This window comes from Battus philenor, unplaced genomic scaffold, assembly GCF_028537555.1.
Source record: "Battus philenor isolate CCGP_79_NKW_IND1 unplaced genomic scaffold, ilBatPhil1.0.hap1 SCAF_3, whole genome shotgun sequence".
NCBI lineage: Eukaryota > Metazoa > Arthropoda > Insecta > Lepidoptera > Papilionidae > Battus > Battus philenor.
In genome coordinates, this window is record NW_027181693.1 from 130310 (window position 1) to 151287 (window position 20978).

The 20978-nt window shown below is 38.2% G+C and overlaps 1 protein-coding gene across 1 annotated transcript in view; it reads right to left on the minus strand.

Annotated features, from left to right (window-relative positions):
- The window catches only part of LOC137926619 (zwei Ig domain protein zig-8-like), a 195682-nt gene that overhangs the window by 63301 nt on the left and 111403 nt on the right, over positions 1-20978 (minus strand). The window lies entirely within an intron of this gene.

The following is a 20978-nucleotide window of genomic DNA, read 5'->3' on the forward strand; positions in this document are numbered from 1 at the left end:
CATAAACAAATAATTATGGAAAAAATAGGCATGAATGAAAAAAAATTGGAATTTCTCTATTACCATTTCGAAATTAATACTCCATTACTGTTTTTTTAACAACTAATGACCGTTCCAAATCCATTTTAGCTTTTGCAATATCAGTTAACTTGAACTAAGTCAGTTGTTAAAGTTTAACATGAACATAACTTCCACTAGGTACACGTGCAGAGGCAACGTGCGGTTACAAAGCGTCGGCGCCTCCGCAGCTGACAGTTACAGGAATTAACCAAATTCAAACTATAATTTCCGGCGGCGAGTGTTGGTCCAAACGCATTTAAGTAACGTATCATTGCAACATGTTCCGCGGCGCTCAAGGCACCCCTCGCGGCGCCGCTCGCCTATGTTAAGTTTGTATGAGCAAAAGTTAGCTCGCCGAACAGATTAAGCGATGTAGCTGGCTATGAAGAAACTTTAGAAACCTTTTTGCAATGGAGAAGTACTGACGTTTTACTGCTTAAAAGCTTCATCATTAAATTGATATTTTGACAATACCCTTTGTAGCGGGAAACTCTCTCAATAGGAGTTGGTCAAATATCTGACGCATTTACATAATTTTTTTTGTTACATTCTTTACTCAATGCGAGTCTCGTTCGCTCAGGGCGATGTTTGACTCACTAGGTGCACAGGTGGCTTCTATTTTTCTTCTCTCGAGTATTATTATTGTATTAGCATGTAAAAGAAGATGAAACCTATGTTTATTGGTGCACGATAAAAATAATGCGTCCTACTTTATGTTTAAACACAAACTCCATCAAGTTCCGTGTTAGATTTTCAACAGTAATTTTTGAATATTATATTTACGATGGTTAGCTGAGGGTTGATATCACTTAAACGAACATTAAAAAAATGTTTATGAAACTAAAAGAGGTTCAACCATGAGATTCTAAGTCACTCGTATTTACCATTTTGTAAACTAATGCAGCTCTTGCTTTGTAACTGACAACTGAATAGTCAGACAATTTCAGTTTTCGTGTTGTTTGTACTTATTCACAGATGCCGGTATAAAAACATGACCCGCTCGACCTGAATTTCGAGCGCTCACACCGATCGCCATCGGCAGCCTGAATTCGTCCGAGCTGACCGACTGTTTGCCGATGCGAGTTCCCGACAGTTGGGAGCTTTGCAAGCGCTCAACAAGCGCTATTGTACTAACTCTCATACATTCGACTGCACTCACAGAAAACAAAATCGTTACGAGTCATATATGTCAATAACCTTTATGATCCTAACAGAAGGCAACGTTGGTATGGCTTATGAGGTTCTACTTCGTACTAAAGATATGCCACTGATTAAGTAAGACTATATTAAGGAAAGTGGTAAATATTATAATAAAGAAGAAATAAAATGTCGCTAGATAAAAATTGAAAAAAAATAACAGAAAAAAAAAATAGAAATTTAGGTAAATAAATTTAATAAATATGAGTCAATACTGTGATACCAAAATTTTGAGGTCATTCGACCGTGATCTAAGAGCGAAGACGGTAGGAAGTTAGCGATGATTGGAAGACAATATGTAAACAATGGAATCATAAATATAATGAAGGACGATGGGAAAGCACGAAAGAATTTGTGAAGAATAAAAGGAAAATGAGAAATAAAAGTTATAACTGAACACAATATTTATTCGAATGTGTAACGTCCCGTCGTACTCATGGCTGGGAATCAGAGTTCCCCGAAACGGGAGCCATAAAGAAAAATTAAAAAAACTTTATAAGTTAGAGAAACAAAAGTTGAAATCGATCAGCAGCAACCTCGTCTACCATCCAGCCAAAATCGTGAGAGCTGGCTTGAAAATAAAAACACTATATAACTGACCGCAAGGCCTCTAAAAGTTTTGCTTGTACGCTCTGCTTCAAAACAATGATGATATTATTAGGTAAACATCAAGACGCATAAAAGTCCTAAAATTTCTTCAGCAATGGGATTATAACATTACCTACAAAGTGGGTTTATATTAACTTAAAGAACATGAATAGTAAATAGTATCACATTATTTTATAAAATGCGAATAATCATATTTAACGTTTTAATATTGTATTTAGCTCTGAAACTTGATAAATGTGGTTACTTTAATAAGGTTTAATAAAAATATAAAAGAATGTGTTGCAAACAAGTCACGACTAGCTCGGACCTAAATTAATTACTAAGTAGCCGATAAACTGATCCGAAATGAACGCAGGGGTCCGGACAATGGGCCATTAGCAGCGCGCTCGGGGTAATCAGCGGCTCGCGTGCGGCCGCGCGGCCTCGCCATCAGCGAGCCTCTTAAACAATATTCACGTTGCGATTATGACGTCAGGCTTGCAGGCGCGCGGCCGAGAGGCGTTTAAGTATAAACACGGGCTTCCTTAGACGTCGGCACGCAACGCGCCGGCAAACGTAACGTGTCTTCAAATTCCTTGCAGTCGCGTTTATGATAATGCACTAAACTGCCTCCGGTTGTACACGACTCGTTAATAATTTCTGTACCCCGTGCTCATTAACTCTTTATTTGGAACTCGGCATGCACTCAGCAACATTTATCACAACAAGTAACGAGAACTTAGCAGCAGAACATGTAAGATGACCACGTTTGACCGCAACGCGGCAACTTTGATAATTGCTTTTTACAAATGAAACAACAAATGATTTAGCTAAAACAGGCCTTGTGTAAACGTACAAAGCAACTCACGTATATAACGAAATAACGAGTTGAAAAACTTCTCAACCTTTTGAAGCACTTAATCAGATGGAGTCCATTAAAAATTCTTGCGCGGAGTAATATCCGAAGTGAATTAGTTTACTGGAGCCCGATCGAGTAACGATACTTGTTAAAAACTTGGTCCTGCGGGCGGGGCGCGCCGCCTCAATTATGCAGCTCGTTATAAAATTCAAGTTGTTACGCGAAACTGACGAAACCGCGCTCATTTCGAATCTTTTTATACATTCTTAATGTGGCGGCCGAGCGATACAGGATCGTCTTATCTACAAGATGCCACAAAAGACTTCATTATATATACCAGTTAGGCGCCCACTGCTTCTTAAATCTCCCCTAGAGATCGCTAAGATTACTGGATTTGCGACCTTGAATACGTTATCAGTTCACTTTATGCTACGGCGTAGGCCCCCCCCACTACGACGTAGCAGTTCGTAGTTGCCACTCGACAACCTTACAGCCCCAACTATCGCCGATTTTAAGCGCGGTATGGACTGCCCGCTGCCACTTATATTTCGCGCTATGTCTGTGACTTAGAGCGTTCTGATACGATACATTGGTAAAAATCGGAGACCAAATAAAAACAACAATAATGTTATTACGGAAGGATCATTTCATAAATTTGATATATTTATTGCACGGTAGTACAGAATATTGTGTCAATAAATGACTTGCTACCGACAGCTTAAGTCTCTTTCGACCTCCCGGTTGACACGTGCTGTCCTAACAGATCCTTAGACAGCAAGTGTAAGTTGCGACGCAGAGCCAGCGAGGCACAACGCAACATCTTCCGCAAGGTTCACACTAAGTTTTGCAAGAAGCACAGAGACCTTTACATAATACTTTACATTAACTTAGATTTGAAACGGATAAGCGAAAAACGTACTTGGCTATATAACTGATAAGCTATTGTAATAATAGTATGAAGTAAAACAAAACATTTTTTTGTGTAATACAATTCTTTTTGTTAATTAATTTTAAGTCTTATCTATAAATAACTAAAGTTGTTTTTTCATGTCTTACGTTCTTCAAGGCTTTTATATTATGATTGTATTGTTAATATAATGCCTTACGGTACACGATGTTTTGTTGTTTATTTACATTTTATCACGCCTTTATACGTACGCCTTTCATTTCGACTGACGTGAAACGTTTGACAGCTCGAAACAAATTTTGTTTAGTGTGGAGCTCGTATTGTAAATAAAAGTGTTGTTTTTACAATTTTCCTCAGAAATTTCCATTTTTCTTTACAGTGGAAATTCCGCGTGTCTTCGGGCAAATATGAAAAAAATATCGAACAGTGAAAAGCGTCTAGTTTTGATTCATTTAATTTAAAAGCGTCTTATTTCTTTTTGTCTGGTACACTTACAAAGATTACTGGATGTTAAATATTTAATGTAAAAATATTTACTTAAATCTTTTGAAACTCGACATTCTTCACAAAATCTGAATTCGCACTAATGCAGATTTGGAAATAATGACATGTAAAGTAGTGCGATGGGAGACAACGTTTATATCTTGTATAAACTAAAAGCGTTTTATTGATATGTGTCGTCTGCAGAAGACAATAAACTATTGATTTGAATCACTCGGGACGCGTGATATATTGCAGAGGGAAAAAAGATTCTCACACCCACCCCTCCACCGGCGCCTCGAAGCACTTTTAGACTTGTCAACATTATGGGGTATTTTCGTCACATCTATCAATTGAAAAATGTGGAGAATTTGTTGTTAGATTACAGAATATAAATTCAAATTTTCTATTCTTATTGTGACGACTGCTCTAATGTATCCGTCATAAACGAGATCCGTGAAAACAAAAGATGAATTAACGAAAGAGCTAATCGGGGCTGAAGGCGGGGCAACAAAAAGTACAGATGGTACAGGTAATTAAAGCAATAAAGTTATTGTCCTATGACCAACAGTGGTCATCCTTTTGCTAAAATAATGATGATGAAGTTTTGTTTTCTGATACTAACGCAGCAAGTAAATTAAAATTGGGACCGTCAGTGCAATAAATTATTTAGTGCTTTAGTAATAACCTCTGTCCAAATAAATTGACTTGCAAATTACCCACTTGACCTTTTTAAATAGCGCGTCAATCAATTGAAACAAGGCCGTGTTCCCGTCGCCGGCCGTTGCGGCGGGGCGGCGGGGCGGCGGACGAAATGACTCTTCGAATTGGAAGCGGAAAATAAAACTTACGGCAGTGACAAGCATAACAAACGTTTTGAACTATTTACTGCGCCAATAGCGTTAAATTTGCAGTCATTTTAACATAAAGAGCGAGTATGCTAAAGTTTATGCTCCATAGGCCATAGAGAGGGCTGTGCTCGGGATAGCTCTACGAGATCGAATCAGTGACGAGGAGATCCGTAGACGAACGAAAGAAACGACGTCGGAAGGCGCTGGAGGCAAGCCGCTTCCAACCGATGCTATTGGAAAATCATAGAGAAGATCTAAGTCTTGCAGTGAACTTCCTTTGGCTGAATTGGTGAAGATGCTTCAGAAAGCTTTCTCTTCTTTTAGAATTAAATAAACAATGTATGGTAGCGCACCTTTCATTTACAATCTCAGATCACAGTGTCTAGCTTACCTATCACATCTGATTTCTTGCATTTAGCTTGTCCGATGACAGAGTTCCCTTGCCACTCCTTTTTGTCCACTTCACTCAACCTTGAGCGTTAAAGGTTTTGAGCTTTTTACTTCTTCCTTTTCAATACACTCATTCATCGCAGTTTTCGTCTACCTTTGCGTCATTTGCGTATACGAAGACAATCAGACACGCTGTCGCAAGGTGCGGCCACAGACGAAAACAACTTTTAGGCTCAGCTAACGGCTTACCTGAAATCTACGCTGCGTAAGGTTCCCCAGTTTTTAGTACGTTATTAATATTAGAGAGCGCTGAGGAGAGGTGTCATTAAAATTACGTAAGAAAAACCTCATACTTTTGTTGTTGCTGTAGGATATAATACATTTACAGCCGGTGCTTCCAAAACTTGTTCTTTCGAATCGATGTCTTAAAAACTTCTTCCAGTCGCTACATATTTTTGTTTCTCTCCAGTTGCTCAACTTAGTTATATTACCAGGTCTCTCTTTAATTAATTTTATAATAATCATTTTGTTGTATAATGTCGTAGTTCGTAATTTATCAGTTGACAAAGTGGAACTTCTGAGGAGGAAAATCTTCGAGAAGATGCACTGACTCTTGGAGAGAAGACAGTTTTGTGTCTTTTTACTGGTTGTCTTCAATAGATTAAATAATTTACTAAATCATGTTCCAAAGAGGGAGTGATTTTATAAAAGGGTGCACCACTTATGCACCGAATCATGACGTGTTGCCGTCTTATTCGATGTACATCCTATCTGTTAACGCAAAACTGAAGCTTCTTTCGTATTTATAACTAAAAAGAGATTCCAAGATTGAAGTAGTCCATTCGATTATATCTGAAGACAGAAATTAGCTCACCGGATAGGCGTTAATACAACTTGCACCGCCTCGCCTCGCGACGGTAGGAGTTTGTCCGCTCAGGTGTTAGAGGTTTAATTACATGCGGCCCAGCCTCTAAATTCGTAAATCAAATTTAAAAGTTGTGACCCCAGCGGATGAAGAGCCGACGGGATTAGTAACACATCTACGTAGTACAGACGGAAGTTTAATTTTCGTTTTGTTACTATTTCAAAAAGGTTTTTTGGACGCATGTAATATGTTTAATTGTGACACGACGCGTTTTAACAATATGGAGTGTTAAATACATTATTCTTATTGTTCTTCCAATTGTACGTTCTCGTGCTAAAGGTTGGTTATCACGAGGGTTATTTTGATTCCCGTCGACGAGGCTCTATACAACGGTCCAGCTATAGCGATCTACATCATCGTCAAAGTTTCAACAATAAGTCGTCCACTACTAGATTTATATCCTATAGGACTGATTTGAAAGCAGCCTGCATCCAGCGTCTTTCGACGATCTTAAAAAGGTCATCTGTGGTCACCTTGTAGGTGGACATTCGTTGAGCTCTGATTTTCGTCACGGTGTCCTTAAATGACAGGCGTGTCTTCTAATTTACGGGCTTCTTACAAAATTTACACAGCATATTAATTGCAGAATAATAAATTTGTCGTCGATTATTATCAATATTATATGACCAAAACGTCTTCCATTTTTTTAAGACACTTTGTAACATTCAGTCATTGTATGCTCCATCCATGATGTTTTTAGAATTCTTGTTTGTATCCGCATATCAAATGCCTTTTATTCAGCAGTGCAAGTAATAAAATCCACTTGTACTTCATAATTCATACATCATATAGGACAATTTGAAACAAAACAGAATTAAATCGAAAATCTATTTAAACTGGGGTGAGACTTAAATTGGTGTGATTAAAACTGAACGTCGACACTGTGTTTTATTTGGGCCGGGCCGTGTGAAACGGGTTCGTAAAGTTCGGACGGACTTCGGGCGCCCGCCTTTCGAGCTGACAGCGATGAGCTGACGCCGCGCGCGTGTTCACTAAAACTCCGGAAACTTCCCGACCGCGAGCGTGTATGTTAAAAACTCCTGTCTTCTTGGTAGCGGGGTGTGAGCAGTTATAACTACGAAAAAGTTTCATAGTAAGCAAACGAAACGGCGTTCACTAAACCCGAGCGCAAAGGAAGTGGGACGTTGTTTAAATTTAGAACGTCGTAATATTTTTAAAGCCGCCGTGGTTGCGGGTAATTAACAATTTTCATGTTATTAAATTACAAAGTGGCTACTTCGCAACGTGCCGACGCGGTGACGTCACGCCGTGTACAGTCGCTACGAATGATTTACAGCAGGCACGCCGAGCACGCTGCACACGCGAACAAAGCAGTCGCGTGACGCGCCGCGTGTTTGGCTTTTTTAATACGTCGTCTGGATTTGTAGTCGGTGACAGTTACACTAAAGGAATGGTGTCATGCAGGAGGGAGTAATGAACTTTTATTAATGTAACGTTTGCTGGGGCCTGCGCTAGGTGCAGGTTCGGTCGCTGATGCGGGTAACATAAGCTCGGTCACCGCGGCGATCTTACTTTACGTCACGTTGTATGAAACAAAGACGACGCTGTAGAGAGATTGTTTGTCGAGGTTACAACAAACATTCCAACGTCGTCCAGTTTTGCTACTAGCGGATAACGTGACGGCTCCCACGGAATCACACTGGATTTATGCGTACGAAATGTGTTGAAAAGGGAGGTAGAGGGGAACAGAGTTAAAGACCGTTCTGCGACCCACGCGATCACCACTGCCCTGCTATAAGCACACGAATAAGAAGTGGTAGCGAGATGGCAGAGCACTGAAATGGTTTAGCCTAAATCTCTTATGGGAGATGGTTCCCGCAAACTTAAATTGCACCGCCGCACCGCCGCACCGACACCGCCCGCTAAATATGTAAATCAAATTTAAACTTGCAACCCCCTACCCCGACCCCTTGGACCCTCACGGCCCCGGCCCCGCAGCTCGCACGTCCGCGTAAATTCGTTGTAAAACGAGTGTTATTATTTAAAAGGCGCCGCTATTCGTGAACGCGTGTGAACCGCCCGCCACCCGCCGCCCGCCACCCGCCGCCCGCCGCGACGCTTTCTTTTGTTTGTTTGCAATTTAATTAATATTGCTTATTGTAGTTTTGTCATTTTTAATTTCATTGTCATTTATCTAACTAACAGCCTCAACGCGGGACAAAGAAATAAACAACTAAACCAGCGCTAACTGGTCTGTTGGCCAGTATAAATTTCGAAAATGACTCAACTAATTGTGTTATATTTTTAAAAAATTACTTTGAGACAATGGGAAGATTATTATGAAAAAAATGAACGGAAAAATCATGGGAGTAATATTAAATTGAAATACCTTTCCCTAGCTGTCACAAATTTAAAGTCAAATATAATCAAAGATGTTTTCACATTATTTTTAAAGCCCTTCACAAAGGCTTTTTTTGGGAGCGGTCAGGGTAGACACATCCTATAACCTTGTGAATGTAGTAAAAACTCGTTGGATCCCAACCGATTCCAAAGGTCCAATTGGAAATGAGAGAGGCCGAATGATGGCGTCCACTGCTGAAAAAATAATATTTGTGTATCATTGAGAAAATGAAACAAAAAATAAAGTAATGACTCTAATACAGTTACGTTTAATTTTTTATCTGCTAGGCTAAGATAGACCAACAACTTTGGATAGCAACTCTATCGTGGCAGAAATAACAACATGTTTTTTATATTTATTACGTCAAAAAACGTCACCACCCCGCGGACAAGGAAACAATTGTTAATTCAATAACCGTGATCGCGGCGCGGTTTTTAATTAAACTCATTTATACCCGAGTGTGGGCGCGGAGAGCGCGCGACCGCTGCCGTGTTCACGCACATGCACGCGTGACCACTGTAAACATACTGTGTCTTACTGGCCAGTTTTATCTGTATCAACTAAGGCTATAACAGGGAAAAAATAAAAGAATCATTTATTCAAAATTGAAACTTTTAACAGAACTTTTATTGATTGTGAACTAATTATTTTTTAATTATTTAATCTATTTTTTTACTCTACTCAGCTTTGCAAGGTGTTATATTTGTGAAGAAGGAGCAGTAAGAAACTCCACAACAACACATCCTTTAACAAATTTTAATAATACGGATATACACACATACACTTTTTCAGATGTAGCCTAAAACAAATCAAAATAAACAGACGTTATTACTGTCAAGGATTATTGCCATTTAAATAGTGATTACTAGAAATGCCACATAATCTAAAATAATATGAATAAATGTATATAACTTATTTCATCTGTGTGTCAAGATTGACGGAAGACGCTCGATGCAAGCCGCTTCCAACCTGTCATATTAAAAATCTTTGGAAGGCGTTTTACAGCTTAGATGATGATGATGATGATGACAGTACACGTGATAGTAAAAGTGGCAAAAACTCACCTTGTCACATTGTAAAGTTATGGCAGAGTTTACTGTAAAGGATAAGTCGCCATTAGTACTCATTAAACTAAAGCAACTGGATTTTGAAAATTAATATTGTAAGTATAGTAATGTGACTTAGTAATTGAAACGGCTTTAAAAATCACTTAACGCTTCCTGGAGCTAGCGGCTTGAAGTCGCACTTTACTCAAATGGAAAAAATCCTCGTGTACACAGGAATCGCGTGAGGGAAAGCAATTAAAAAAATATGCAAATAGCGATGAAGGCGTCGCGAGGGGATCGCGTTACAAACTCGGCGGGAACGCGGCGTGTACGCAGCGGGAACGCGGCGTGTACGCAGCGGGAACGCGGCGTGTACGCAGCGGGAACGCGGCGTGTACGCAGCGGGAACGCGGCGTGTACGCAGCGGGAACGCGGCGTGTACGCAGCGGGAACGCGGCGTGTACGCAGCGAGAAAACGACGTGCCCGCGTTGACTCAGCTCGCAGAATGGTTTTTGTGGCTAACTAAACGCTGTGTTGTCTGACCATCTAGTGATTATACTGGCATAGCCGATAAGGACTGTAAAAATATTAATATAACTATAAAATAGTTAGTCAGTATTTTTACAGATTCGATTTATTATTTTTTAAACGTCCGTTTATTTATTTAGAAAAGCACACTCGGAAGAGATGAATTAAATGTTATTATAACATTCACAATATTTGTTATTTACAACAGAAAACCAATGAGAATACTATTATTCTTCGCGTATTATACGTATATTATTATTAGATCCGAGCCCATGCTCGTACAATACAGACACATATTTTACAAAACAAAAGAAAATTAATGTCATCAATCAACAAAAAAATCGACTAGAAAATGTGTTAATGCTCTTTTTCGAAACTGGCTTAGCGTTCAAAATTTTCACTTTTGTATCACTTTCTTTGTTCACCATTTGCAAGAACAACTATATCGTCGCTCACATACAACCCTTAAGAAACTTCAGCTATGAAATTCATGAACCACACTTCAGCTAATAACATTCAACGATGTTTCCTGCAGACAGGTTTACTTTGCCCCTCCGCCCCCGCCCCCGCATCCCGCAGCCAGCATGCCGCTTGTTAATGCATTTACAGTTCTCAACAACTATGTATTCATTTACTAACATATTCCTCTGTTTTGAAGAGATCACTTCTGTAGATCAAGGGATAAAAACCTAAACTCTCTTTAGTTAAAACTAAAATCAGATCAAGCCATGGTTCGAGAAAAGCCAAAAACTTTTCCCGATCATCATTTTGTAATCAGTTTTTAGTATTTTGTTCAAAAACTTGACGGAAAAATTAATAAATGAAAGTGCTAAATAAAAAAGGACTTTCCATTGTTTATGAATAGCCGTAAGCCCCTCGTCGTAATTAAGCCGTGGAAACTTATGTGAAGCAGTTTACATTAAATTTGCTTGTTACTGTAATAAGCCGCGTAATTAACAAACGATGTCTTTTTTTCGAGCCGCGCTAATGAAGGCGTCGCGACTCTGCTTAGTGCAGCTGCATTTAAATTCATAGACCCCATGTACTCCGCGCTCACAAAACAACTTGCGCCCGGCTGTGCGGCCATCAATCAACTTCATCCTTATGCTAATTAAGTAAACACACAAAACGTATAATCCTTTGTTGTAATCATAAGCGCGGAACGAAAACCTACTGAATTGGAATTAAAAAAAAATATGTACACAACGGAGCGCCGTTGACATCCTTCTCGGTATAATGATTGTATTTCATTTATTTTTCGCTCCCGCTCTAATAAGGCTTTTAGGCTTAAGCGCACTTGAGTGTTTATTGTAGTTGAAACGTATTTTCGTTCTCCAGCTCCAGGCGTACGAGTGCGGCACCTGTTCAGATTTGTTCTCGTGCCGTAAGCATTTTCGCTCGCAAAGCTTTTCCCTGTTACGTTTTGTTTGTGAAATATAAAATAGCGGGTCACGATTGGCAATAAGTGCAAAGTTCTACCGCCGCCGCCGCCGACGCCGCGCTGCGCTAACGACAATTTTAACGACGGCTTTTGGTAATATCGCTGACCAAAGCTTTCTTGAAACCAGAACCGTACAAGGTTTGAACAGATCGCCTTGAAGGCATAAATCGTCTTCAGCAATTTAACATTTTAACACATTCAACACATTTTATTTCATCATCACGTCAGACAACTTATTTAAGTGATCGCAACGAATGATCCTTATTGGCTAAAAATGTTAAAATGGCTATGTACGGCTTGTTCTGTTTCAAGTATTAGATTAACAAACCGGCTTCTATAAGAACAGAATTATTATCTTCTTCTTCTTTTGAGCAGACAGACGCCCCCTGCAAGACATAGGCTTCCGCCAAAGATCGCAGCGATGGCCGGCCTCGCGCCGCACAAATCCATCTACTTCAATCGATCTTGACTGTCGTTTATTTAGTTAGTAGGGGTCAAAAGTCAATTATTATTTATATACATACAACTGAATCGCAAAATGTGACGCTAAGCGCAAAACTCGGGGACAGCGGGCAAATTCTGTTAGTTTTATTTTGCCAAGACATGACGACGGTTTTCAAGAAGAGATTGTGAGTTAAATAGTAGAAACACATTGTTTACTTATGTATCCGAAAAAAGCATTGTCAACATTTATCCATGAGAATATCATGCACTATGAAAAGGTACTATAAATATATAATGACTATATAATTGAAGTCTTACGGTGTACGAAATAGAAAACATTTTTTGTTAAAAATTCTTATTCATTATTCGAACATTAAGTCAGCAAATGAAAATAAACAGTCGGATATACGTTTAGTTTAATTTGACTTTTTATTTAAATGCGATAGGACAATAATATTTGACAGTGAAAAGCCTATTTAAGGATTTTTTTACTATAAGTATTGGAATGAAGCTAGGGAAAAATGAAGGTGATATTTAAAATTTTAAAAACAGAAAATACAGAAGTACATCGAAAGAATAAGAAAATAAATATATCTATGGGTATTATACATTTAGAAAAAATTATATATTCAGTAAAAAAGAAAAATACAGTGAAAATGAGTGAAGCGCATTATTTATTTAAAACTAACGCTATTGTCAGAGGAAACGCTCCGAGTTAGCGAATTCAATTACGTAGAAACTCTCCGCCGGGTCATTTGGATTTCGCGAGGTCCGGATTTATTTATTTTTATTTCAGGGTCCCCTGCTGGAGGAGTTTGCGAACTCTACTCGCGGTAATGATTATTGATAGCGTAGCGGTTCAGAACATCGATTCACGATCGCAGGCCGGGGTTTGTATTTCCGACGTCTCTTCCGTTCAAAACTCGTGAGTTTGAACGATAACTACACATTAAACAAACTGGAATATTCTGGAAAAAAAAGAATACAGATATGCGACTGATGTATTTTATGCCAGGGGCAAACCCCTCGCTCTTCTGTTCCAGTAGGAACATAATAAAGATAGCAAGACTCTTAGCGACGGTCATGTCTTATGCCGTTGTTACCGCTATAAAGCTTCCAATATTACGGAGAGGATGGAGAGTTACTTTATTGAATCGGTGCGGTTGCTGGGTCGGTATTTATGTAACTAACTTTCCCATTTTATTTCACCTTAAAACGAGGATTTCAGAAATCGAATCGACGCTTTTGAGATGTTGTACTAAAAGGAATGAGGCGCGAGTTTCGCGTTAGCTAGAAGAAGCTTCTGGTACTGTAATGATTTAGGCACTATTATCTGCTCTTAATGAGTATTTAGACCCTTTTAATATTGGTTAATTTGTATTCTGTAGCATTCTTTTTGGATGTACAAAAATTAACATTTTTTAATAAAAAATTACCATATTTATAAAGACTTGTTGTGTTGTTAGCAGTCGTAACCCAGCGGTATAGGACTGGGAATTGTTATGTTAGGTCGCGGATTCTATTCCCGGGATATATATTCAATTTTATGTGTTTCACACTTTGTGCATTAATTCTGTAGGATTGCAACTTCTTACAAAAAGGATTTCAGAGCCTGGGTAGCAGAATCCTTTGCTTATGATAATGCCACCCTGCGATCGTCAACCCGCCTAATAGCGTGGCGGTTATTGTATATCTTGATATCTTTAAGGGAGGCCCTTGCCTTGCTGTGAGCTCTCTGCTACAGACATTATTTATTTAAAGTATTTGACTTATAGATTAAGGTTATCAACACGTATTGTATCTAAAATTGTGTTCATTTAAAATGGTTATACTCAAAACTATATGTATATATATATATACGAGTATATATATATAAGTTTTTCTAGTAAGCAGCGGTGAAACATCACCGCTGCTTTGATATATAACAATAAATCAACCTAGTGTTACTAAACTTGTGTTGTCAAAAAAAATTTGCGTTGCTATCTTCTAGTGCTGTATTTATATTTTAATGGGCTATAATATCATAATTAAAATATACATATTCCATTATTTTGTGGGCGGTTCTGCCTGCTTAAATATATATTATGAGTCATATTCGTTGTTGCGTGTATAACAATGTAAATCAATTTGCATTAAGTAAATTCAGACATTTTAAAAAAACACAAAACTAAATTAACCAAAGTTTGAGCTTGCCGGGCATCAAACCAAAGAGAGATAAGTGACGGTCCACTGGACCCCCGGCGCTGTCAATACAAGTGTAACAATAAAATTACTTCGCGTAATAGGATAAGTAAGAGGGATGACTTAATTGAATTGGGCTGTATTAAATAACTGATTTGCGATCGCTCGGGGATGAAATCTGAGGAAACAAACAGCGACAAAGGCCGGGCACGGGCTGCGGCTGCCGCTTATCTGCGCGCGATACGGAGCGGGTAGGCGGGGGGGATCTCTCGCAATGGATTATACAACGGAGCCGGAGCCGAGAGTTTCCACGATTTGTATTATATTTCTTAAATTTACATACACCGACAAGACGGTCGACGGAGAGTAATAAATACGTGTATTATAAGATTAAATCAAAATAAGTCTTGGGGAACACAGGCAATGTACAAGTCAAAACAATAACAGATCAGATTCAAAGCATTAATTGCGTAACAATTGCTACGAATGCAGTACACGAGCGACTGACAGTCAGTGCTTAAATCAATGTCGTAATTGGACGGCAACAGGTATACTGCTAGTTTGCACAAGGAACTACCTGTACGATAGTGTCGGGAGGCACGGAAGCTGTAATTTGCACCGCATCTTTAGCGAACGTTCTGGAGCGCCTCCGCCAACTGTCACAAACTGTCGTTGGAAACTGCTCTGCAACTTGAACGACTTGAGCGGCGGCTCTCGGCGAGTTCAGATTTGTTTAGTATAAACAGCGATATCAAGTAAACTTTGCAACAGACAAACTTACGTGGCCTCTTAAAAAAACTTACCGAGCTTCCTTTGGAATATTTTTATAAAGTTTCTTAGTACACGAGACCAATTGAGAAGCAAAGCTTTCTTTGTTATAAGTAAATTAAATTTGTATATTATTTTTTAAATAAAAATAATTCTTTTATTTTTTAATATAAACACCAAGATAATTGCTACGTGTACAATTAATTATTACCTTCAGATAACACCGCATTATTATGCCGGTACGTACCTGAAATCAGATATAGTGTAGATTAATTTTTTGAAATATATAAGCTTGCGTGTTTGTTTTAAATAAATGTTTGTCGCGTGAGGCTCCGGGCACACGCAGGTGTCAATGTTCGAAGTGCTGTTTTTATATTACGCACCAAACAACATGGCCGTAGCACGTCCCCGATGTAGCGCCTACGAGTCGTAGCACGGGCACACCGCGGGAGGTCAATGTAAGCCGCTAACAAATCGTTGATCAAATTAATTCAGGCGCGTTATACATCGTTCGTCATAAGTAGTAATCAAATTTTCGGTGGGTCCCAAATATTAAAAATATAGCGTTTATAACTATGCCCTATGCGCGCTGCTGCGTCACTAACTTAAAGCGTTTTTTTTTTAATAGTTCCGTGCATTTATTTGTGATTTTAATTAATTTATATAAATTCCTATATCACCCACAACTCGAAACATCATCATAATTTCGCTGTTTTCTTTCAATTCAAATCAGCACGAATTATCACAGCAATGTATGAAATTTATTGAAATGTTAGTGGCGACTTCTGCCGAAAATTGTAATACTAACTAAGAAACCTTCGTGGGCTCATGCACAACAACTTTGCTAAAGATCATCACATTATCAAATGTATAGTTTACGATTCTATAAAATACATACAGACAAACTTTCGTTCATATATATATATTTATTTGTACTTGATAAGACCAGGGCCTCACAAAGTTTTTACCAATACGTATAAAAACAAAGATTATTATTTTAACAATTTGAATTGTACTTCTTCGTTTTCGATCAAAAATATTTAACATTCATGGGGCAATTTATTACTTATATTCCTTAGCATAGGTGTAATGTAAAAAGGTATCACGTTTATTTTCAAACAAATTGTTATTAATGTGTACTTGAACGAAGTACAATTTCTTGGAACTGAACTATAAATAGCGAAACTTTAAATTTTTTATGTGCGGTCTGCACGACACGAGTCCTAACTAAAAGCTGTAGCTGTCCCGCCGGGTTTGGTCATATTCTTGCCAGAGCTACTGTATGCATGAAAGCATAAAAACTTGAAAAAACAAGTTTTTGAACACAATTTGAAACTCTTTAGAAGCGCGCCCAGGAGCCCGACGAGACAACAATGGTATATATCATTGTTAAACTTTCTTCACAAGCTATTATCAATAATTCAATAAAACATTACACATCTTATTCCTCTTTGTAATGTTACTAGTTAAGACCAGTAACCCTACTGGATTGGTTTTTTTTTATGGACGCCTCGTATCCCTAACTATCGTAGGACAGGGACTAAGTTTTAATAATTTTTTAAGTAACATTTTCATTTTCGCGCTCGTCTTTCGGTCCTCCTATAATCTTTCATTCCATTTTTTTTGCTTTCTACAATTCTTCTTTTTTTCCCTTTCATGTCCATGTGTGAATTGGTATTCAGAGGCCTGGTAGCCTTGGCCTGGTTACTCCTATTCTTCTTATGAGTTGTATGCTCTTGGCAGAGTAGTTGTGTGTCATGAGGATGACTTTCCGAGGCTCTTCGGGTGTATATATCCAAGGATAATATAATAAGGAACTTTACCTGATTCATTCATAGCAAAGCTTGGTTACTTCTATACCTTTATCCTTTTACTTTACTTTACTGGTGCTGTATGAAAGGCTGTATGGTGAGAGGTTATTGGCTTCTTGAACGAGATATAGTTGTTACATGAAATTGCTTAAATGCTCTTGCTTATTAGTATTTGAGCCATTTAATCACTTTGGACTATGAGTGACGGCATGAGGATTGAAAAGGCTAAGAAGTAACGTCTCTGAACAACTGTTTTTGGGAGAAGCCACTTAACGAGGCTGCGTGGGCGGCCATCGCTGACTAGGCTATGAATCTGTGAGAACCACTTTGTATGTACTAAAAGTATGCATTTACCTCATGGAAAACAAAACGAAAATGTTAAATGATATGAGCACAGATGTTAGAGAAGAACACGTCATCTATATACTTGAGAGTAAACTCCTTTAGAAAGTTTGCACAACAGAACTGCAGAACATTGAATTATTCAAAGGTACGTTAACTCTGCGAGCGGCCGTGCAACGGGCTCCGGACGCAGCGCGCGCCTCGACTAAACATGACCGTCTTCCGGCTAATGAAATGACCGGAACGTCCGGACGTCTTGTCCACACATGAGTACGAGGTGGTTATAGATGTAAAAGTTTTCGGGGGGCTAGCTATGTCTAGCTCATTTGCCGTCAATTAGTCAATGTTTTCAGAAATATTAAAAAACGTAATAATACATTAAAAATTTAAGAAAAAGTGTTTTCAAAATTTGAATTACTACATATTATAATTAATTGCCTGTAATATTCTAATAGAAAAACTAAATTAATGTAACATATTTCAGATTGATCACTTTATAGGGTGATTGTACTCGTAAATAGGTGATAAACGTTTAAAGCTTTTTTCTCCGCGAAACAAGCTTTTACATTCGTGTAATAAAATGCAAAACGTAACAATACCTCCTTCAAACATAGCAAACGATAAAAACATAGATTCAGATCCTTTACAATTTACTACATCGATATAGGCTGTTATTAGTTATACAAGTTTATAAATACCGCCAGATTCGAACTTTGTTTAAGTGTGTTTTTGTGTCTTATTGTGCACAATCAAATGAACTTAGCGTAGCTTAAAGTTAATCTACAGCGATGTTTCGGAAAAAACCCAGTCCAGTTCAGTGAATCGAGAACGTTATACAATTTTAACTGCCACGTATCAGTTCATCTCGCATCTATTGAAAAATCAAGAAGTAAATATGTAAGTTTTATACATATAATACTTCTCTCTACTCCGCTAGTTGGACCGACGACGTAGCTAAGGTTGCGGGAAGTCGCTGGATGTAGGCAGCGCAGGGCCAGGATCTTTGCGAAAGCCTACGCCGTGCAGCGGGCGTATGCATTTGGCAGAAAAGAGGAAAATATGTCGTGTTGATTGTTGATTAGCCTAATGATATCTATCCATGATATAATAATATTAAAAACATGGAAGGGTAAAATTGATTGCATTGAAATATTCAAGATTCACGCAAACTTTATGTAATAAACACTTAAGTATATAATGTGTTGTATGGTTCGCTACAAGGGGATTAGTGAATACATAGCCCTCGTGTTATCTGGCCGCGTGCTGCGCCGCGCTCACGTGACCTCAAGGCGTGTAACAATGCATATTACGTGCTCAACCACATTTAACATTTGCGGAGGCTATTCTTGAAATGTTTATTAATAAATAAAATTATTTCTAAACTAAATTAGCATTTTACTATGACCTCACCTTGTCAGAATATTTATTGTTTTCTATTTCCAGAGCTGAGTGGATTTTTTATATTTGTTCAGCAGCGGTCGGCATTGCACAATGCAGTTTGGATAAATATTTAGGATAAACACGACAATGCGTTGGAAACTTTTAAACTAACAGTATATGTGTTTTAAAAAAAACCACAAAATACGGAAATTAATATGCAACAGTTGAAAAAATATGTTACGAATTCAGTCTAATTCAAAATAAATCATATAACGAATTGTTTATTTTCTTATAATATTGTGAAAATATTTATAATTTTTATTTCAGATGCACCCAGATTTTAGAAGTGCCTCCTATAAATTCAGATGGTTTTGTATATGATAAATTTTACAATTATCCTCAATAATGTCTATCTGTCACTTAAAACATAGAAATGCGAAATAGTTGTACGATGGATGTTTTCTTGTGCCCAGTAACTTGAAGGAGCTTTTGTTTAACCAACCTGAGAGTTTGGCTCTCAATACAGCAGACTACGTAAGCTCCCAAAAGACCTCCCGAATTTAGTTTTCTGCTCAGCTTATTTAATTTAGTTAAGCTTTTATTAGTAACAAAAAGATTTGACCTTCAATAGGTATACTTTAGCTGAATGACTATACAAGTTTCGACGCTTTTAAAACTGAAACAGTTATAGCTTTGCATCTGGATTTACTGTAACCACGCATGGTTTATTTATAATTAACTTCAATTTTATTTATTGTAATCCTCTATGCACCAGCCAGATCACAGATGTGCGCTTTTTTATATATGATTTAGTAAACACTGGAATCCATCAAATATAATGAAATTAAAAGTATACAGGAAAGGCAGGGACTTGTCATCTTGTAACTTTCGATTTCCGGAATTAAGTTTCTAAATTCCTGGATTCAGAAAGCGTTTATATTAACACTGTTTCAGCACATAGATGCCCACTGCGAGGAATACTTAATACTCGAAGATATCTTTGGGAGAACATATAACAATCGCTCCGCCTGGCAGGCGGGTCGACAATCGCAATAAGGTATTATGGTGTGTAGAGAACGGTGCTGCTCATACTTTGGAAACTTGTTCGTGAATAGTTGCAGTCTTGTATTATTAAAGATAAAGCTAAAGACAAAGTTTATTTATTCAACAATGGAACTTTTATCAGAAATCTCACTGATCGACAAATATATTTTTTTAATCTATTTTATTTTTTACTCTACCATGCTTTCACTATGTTATAGTTGTAGATAAGCAGGAAAACACTCCGCAGTTAATGTACAAAGTGCGAATTGTATAGGATTGTATCCCCAAAATTGAACTCGCGACCTGTGATAGCAAGTCCGAGTCCTTTGCCCTCACTCAAATATTTTATTTTTCATGTGCTGATTACTGTTAATAACATAACGTATAAAAACATGATAAAGTCTTTTTGTATTGTCTAGGCAAGTGCTTGCAATTTGTGAGACTATGGATTATTATTCCGTAAAATAAAATTTGTTTTTTTTTCTTTTGTTAACGTTTCCACTATCCTTCTCTTGAAGCGCTACCACATATCAAATAAAATCCTACGCTCGCTTAAGAATAAGGATTTAAAGATCGACCACCAAGGCGGTTACGATGAGTAAAAACTCCACCTAACCCTGTCCTCCTGGAGGACATGGTATCTGGACCATTCAGAATATTTATCTTTCGAAACCAATAAAAAAGGTAAGAGATGTTTACATCTAACTCAGTTCGAAGCTGTTAATATGAGAGGCCAGCAACCATCATCAAATGAGTTTACACTTGGCACGTGCGTCGAGGCATCTCGCCGGCAGATGGACAAGGGGCAGGCGGGGTGGACCTGGCAAGAGGGGGAGGGACCTGAAGTCACGCGCGCTGCAATCGTTATAATCCATTTATCGGGCGGCGGTAGTTTTTGCCGCGGCGCCGGGCGTCGTTAGCCGCGATTGTTCGTTTTGTGCGGCGGCCACGCGCGGGGCGTGACATCTTTGTCAATGCTCCACACTAACGCCCGCTTTTCGCCGTTGAACGGCTCCTTTGATAAGCTCTATGGAACCACAAATTTCATGGTTAAAGTTTATTTACGTTGAAGTCAGCTCGGCTAAGCAACCTAGTTTTGTGAATGACTTTCGTCAGCTATGTGTTTAGTGAATGTGTTCATGTTAAAATTTCAAGACACAAAATGTATATGAGTTTATCTTCGTACCTTTATATTGAAGGATGCCTAACTTGAAGTTACTTATTAAATTGGGCTCTTCTAGCATTCGTTCCCTCAGGTACACATATGGTACACAAATGACCCTATGTGTATTTTGTGTATGTGTAATTTGAATGAATTAATGCAAACAGTTTGCATTGACCTCAACAGATATACTCCTTTCGTGATAATGTGC